Source organism: Polypterus senegalus, chromosome 6, assembly GCF_016835505.1.
Source record: "Polypterus senegalus isolate Bchr_013 chromosome 6, ASM1683550v1, whole genome shotgun sequence".
Lineage (NCBI taxonomy): Eukaryota > Metazoa > Chordata > Cladistia > Polypteriformes > Polypteridae > Polypterus > Polypterus senegalus.
In genome coordinates this window covers 91106253-91111738 of record NC_053159.1, presented here as the reverse complement: position 1 = coordinate 91111738, position 5486 = coordinate 91106253, and positions in this window count along the sequence as shown.

Here is a 5486-nt window from a genome sequence, read left to right as displayed (position 1 = left end):
AACTACATGTAGAATATGGCATTGGTCTCATAAGCCCTGCCAAATGGATTTAGTAAAGCTTAGCGGTTTTAAAACATTTTTCTATTAGCCTAAATGTTTATATTTAACTGCTATGGAATTTCCTTGACAAGCTGTACATGCTGCTGTTTTCCATCCCAGGCCATGGAAGCCCACTTCTAATCCTTGGGGATCTAAACATCAACCTGCAGAGTCCTCCTTCTAGAGACTTCCTTGCTTTTGTTTCCTTTTTAAACCTAATATAGCTCCACACCCCGATAGCTCGCTAAGCAGGTAAACTTCTAGACCTTTTTCTCACACATAACTGTACCCCCCACACATGTAACGCACTAGGTCCTATCATCCAGTCCCGTGAATTCTCATATCATTACAATGCTGATGATGCAGAACTATATCTGTCATTCCGTCCAGAGGACCACATGGTCACAGCTAAAATATCTAGATGTTTTGCTGATATCTCAACTTGGATGAAGGAACACCACGCCCAGCTCAACCTGGAATACATTGACCTCCTTGTTTTATCCAAGCCAGTTTGTTTATTCCATATCCCATCTCTGTTCAGCTAGACTCATTGTTGCTAACACCTATCATGTCAGTATGCAACCTTGGGTGATGATCTTTGACCAGCTATCCTTCACTAACTACATGGCAACTATTTCTTGTTTACATAGATTTACTCTGTATTACATCTTCAAGATCAGACCACGCTGTATAAGCATACAGCACAACCTCTGGTCAAACCACTGTTCTTGTCACACTTTGAGTACTGTAACTTTCTACTGGCAAAGGTATCTACATGTGTTTGTATTCAACAAACCATGACAGGTGCAAATAAAAAGAAGAGCACTGACTCCCTTCAGCAGCACAAATTAAGTTAAACTCTTTAATGCTTGCCTACAGAGTAGCCAGTGGGTCAGCACTTATGTATATGGAGACACTTGTGAGGTCCTATGCTCCTTCTCGTCCACTCAGGTTTGTATGTGAATATTATCAGTCTATACTCTATTAATGTGTAGCTTCTATATGGTGGAAAGAGCTGCTCACCTCTGTTCAAACTGCTGACTTGCTCAGTATTTTTAAGAAGCTTTTAAAAACTCTCTTGATCTGTTAATAACTGTCTAAGTGATAATTTCTTTGATAAGTAACTAAGGAAAAATTACTTTGAAGTGTTCTGTTTGGTTTAAAGCTCTTCACTTATGATCATGGCCGGATTATAGAAAGGTCTTACTGAGGCTGCAGCTTGAGGATCCTATTCTGTAAGGGGACCCCAAAAAGGTGTTTTTTTTTTTCAGAGTGACTTTGTTGGGTTTGCTGTCAGTGTTTTTCACTGAATTATTTTCTAATAATTTGCTAAGCGGCTGACATAGACAAACTTTGTTTTCTAAGTGCCCCAAACTTGCTTTGCAAGGTTACAGAATTTTTCCTGATTACTTAGACATGTTTAAAGCTCTTTTTACTTTAGTCCACTGCGCCCTGTCCCCTGCTCCAGCCCTCCGCTCTGCTGGCTGCCTTTGTGCTCCATGGGTGCAAAAGACATGAAGTCAGTGGTAAGTCTATTCACATTTCAGAAATGGAGTTACTGAAAGGACTAAATGTTTTATTGTAATGATCTTTAAGTAGTCCCTCCTCATTTTATTTTATATTTGTTAAACACTTTTATGATTGCTTTGATGAATGCTTAATGGTTTTAATATAAAACAAATCAAATCAGGGGTCTCAGGTTCAAGAGCGAAACTGAACTGGATTGGGGCAAAATGTACTTCTGGGGTGCTGGAAAAGTTTTTAAAATCTGTTAGTACTCGTTAGCACAAAAGCAAAGCAGTGAGGGTAAAAAAATCTGTACATATTATAAATGACAATACAAATTAACAATTAAAAATGATTAAAGTTTTACATACAAAATAGTGTCTCTGAAATAACACAATGCAGAGATTAGTGAAAGCTAAAATAAAACACTGCTCTTTTACAATCAAATGTTAGCGTTTGCTTTCAAATAAGAATGTTTTTCATATAGATTCAAATTATATTAAAATAATAAAATTTGTTATGACAGACCTAATATTTATTGAAGTAGGGTCCAGAAAAAACTACAAAAATAAGCAAAGCCTGTGCAGAGAGAAAGATGACTTAATGCTGTGCTGTTGTGACTTTGTTTTCCTAGTTGTATATATATTGTGGCACACGGCTGGGGGTGGTGCCCAGCCGGGACGCCCAGGAGGACCGGAGGAGGGCTTGCACCTCCTCCAGACCACGAGGGGGCAACTGCCCTGGTTGCAGTGGGGGCCATGGGTGCAGAGCTTGGAAGCTCAACCCTGTAGGGGCCTGTGGTCACCGCCAGGGGGTGCCCTGGTGCCTGAGGAGCCCTGGACCTCGGCACTTCCGCCACACCAGGAAGTGCTGGGGGGAAGAAAACTGAAGACACACGGAGGGCTTCCGGGTGCACAGCCGGCACTTCCGCCACACAGGGGAGTGTCAGCGGAGGAGTGTCAGGGAGCAGCTGGAGCCCATTCGGGCTGCTAAAAAAGGGGCCGTCTCCCTTCATTCGGAGGCAAGAGTCGGGTGGAAGAGGACTGGAGTCTGGAGAGAGAGGAGTGGAGGCGGCCAGAAGACAGGCACTGGATTACAACGCCCTGGACTTTGGGGGATCGGTGCTGGAGGCACTAGGTTGTGCACTAACTAAACTTGTAAATATTACAAATAATAAATGTGTGTGTTGGGTGTCAAAACGATATGCGTCTGTCTGTGTCTGGGCCTCGTTCCACTATATATATATATATATATATATATATATGTATATGTGTGTGTGTGTTGTAAGATGGGAAAAAAGTCTGGGGCACGACAATGAATCAGTATGTGGTAAGGCAAAAAATAAATAAAAATTTAACAAAGGTTTTATCAGCAATACAGAACTAAATAAAGATCTCTGTGTTCCAGTTGCATTGGTTCCAAGCAGGAAGTTGATGGTTCACAAGGTGGACAACAGAAGTGATGTCAGCACTGGAATGGTAATTCATCTTCCATTCTGTAGAGGGATAATTACTAATAGCCCCTAAAATTTGGAATGCTCTTCCTCTCAGCCGACGCAAGGAAAAATTCTATTATTCATTTCAAACTCTTGTTAAAAACACATCTTTTCAATGAGTATCATTCATTTTCTTGTATGTTATTTCTATTGTTTTGTTAATGTGTTTATTGAATTGTAAAGTGTCCTTGAGTGTATGAATGGCGCTACATAAATAAAAATTATTATTATTATTAAAAGGAGGAAAAGAGACTTAGAGTGCCAACCCCTGGTTCGGTGGGCAATTATCATCACCAGAGCCCTTAAACTGCCTCTCAAGTACACGTGCATAAAAATGTATATATTTATGTTTTCTTTCAGTAACCACAAAAAACACATTTAGGAATTGTTGAAAAATGAACAAATTTGAAACCAAGGAAAGCAACAACAAACCCCTCCACGGCAAACCCTCCTGAAACTGCTCTGTAAAAAGAGTTCCATATAGGATTAAATCTACTGATGTCTGTGCAGACTGGCCAGATGGACACAATGAGCCACAGAGGAGAAATTAAATATGAAAAGGGGAAATTAAGGATTAAGTTTAGTGGCATGATGTGGAACCTTCGCCAGCCAGCTCCAAACCATATGCACAGCAGCTTGTATCCTTTTTTTATTTGTTTTTTTTTTGTACTTATTGCTAGTTCTTGGGGATTTTTTGTATTTTATTATAGTTTAAGGCATGGTGGCGCATTGGTCAGCAGATAGTCCACTTGCATTAAAGGCACGTCATCCGCTCCAGAGATTTTACAGTGTCTTAGAGAGAAAGAAAAGAAGCAAAACTTGTACGTCATCTTTACAAATGTAGACATTGCTTTTAAATTTTACCTGAAAAATGCAAGTGGTGAGTGATTTTTCTACAAGCTCAAGAATGGGACAGGAAAGACTGAATCATTTGACTCAATTGATGTCAATTGAGCGTGATCTGGGGCCTCATGTATAAATTGTGCATATGCACAAAAATGTTGCATACGCCCGTTTCCACACTCACTTTAAGATGAATAAAAGCTAAACTTGCCGTAAAGCCACCATGCATATTCTCATGCCAGCCTTACCCTGTGCGAACGCAACTTTCCACTTGGTTTTGCAAACTGGTTGCACCCAGCATCAAAGCAGTGCTACTGTTCCTGTGTGTATAAATGGACTCAATCAGTCCATCAAGTGCTCCCAGTAGAAACATTTTTATTTATAAGTAAAATTACCCCACTGTAAACTTGCACAACTGTAGTATTGCACAACCTGAGTCACTTTATGAATCATTTGCACTCTCTGCACTACAGTGGTGTGAAAAACTATTTGCCCCCTTCCTGATTTCTTATTCTTTTGCATGTTTGTCACACAAAATGTTTCTGATCATCAAACACATTTAACCATTAGTCAAATATAACAGAAGTAAACACAAAATGCAGTTTTTAAATGATGGTTTTTATTATTTAGGGAGAAAAAAAATCCAAACCTACATGGCCCTGTGTGAAAAAGTAATTGCCCCCTTGTTAAAAAATAACGTAACTGTGGTGTATCACACCTGAGTTCAATTTCGTAGCCACCCCAGCCCTGATTACTGCCACACCTGTTTCAATCACGAAATCACTTAAATAGGAGCTGCCTGACACAGAGAAGTAGACCAAAAGCACCTCAAAAGCTAGACATCATGCCAAGATCCAAAGAAATTCAGGAACAAATGAGAACAGAAGTAATTGAGATCTATCCGTCTGGTAAAGGTTATAAAGCCATTTCTAAAGCTTTGGGACTCCAGCGAACCACAGTGAGAGCCATTATCCACAAATGGCAAAAACATGGAACCGTGGTGAACCTTCCCAGGAGTGGCCGGCCGACCAAAATTACCCCAAGAGCGCAGAGACGACTCATCCGAGAGGTCACAAAAGACCCAGGGACAATGTCTAAAGAACTGCAGGCCTCACTTGCCTCAATTAAGGTCAGTGTTCACGACTCCACCATAAGAAGGAGACTGGGCAAAAACGGCCTGCATGGCAGATTTCCAAGACGCAAACCACTGTTAAGCAAAAAGAACATTAGGGCTCATCTCAATTTTGCTAAGAAACATCTCAATGATTGCCAAGACTTTTGGGAAAATACCTTGTGGACTGATGAGACAAAAGTTGAACTTTTGGAAGGCAAATGTCCCGTTACATCTGGCGTAAAAGGAACACAGCATTTCAGAAAAAGAACATCATACCAACAGTAAAATATGGTGGTGGTAGTGTGATGGTCTGGGGTTGTTTTGCTGCTTCAGGACCTGGAAGGCTTGCTGTGATAGATGGAACCATGAATTCTACTGTTTACCAAAAAATCCTGAAGGAGAATGTCCGGCCATCTGTTCGTCAACTCAAGCTGAAGCGATCTTGGGTGCTGCAACAGGACAATGACCCAAAACACACCAGCAAATCCA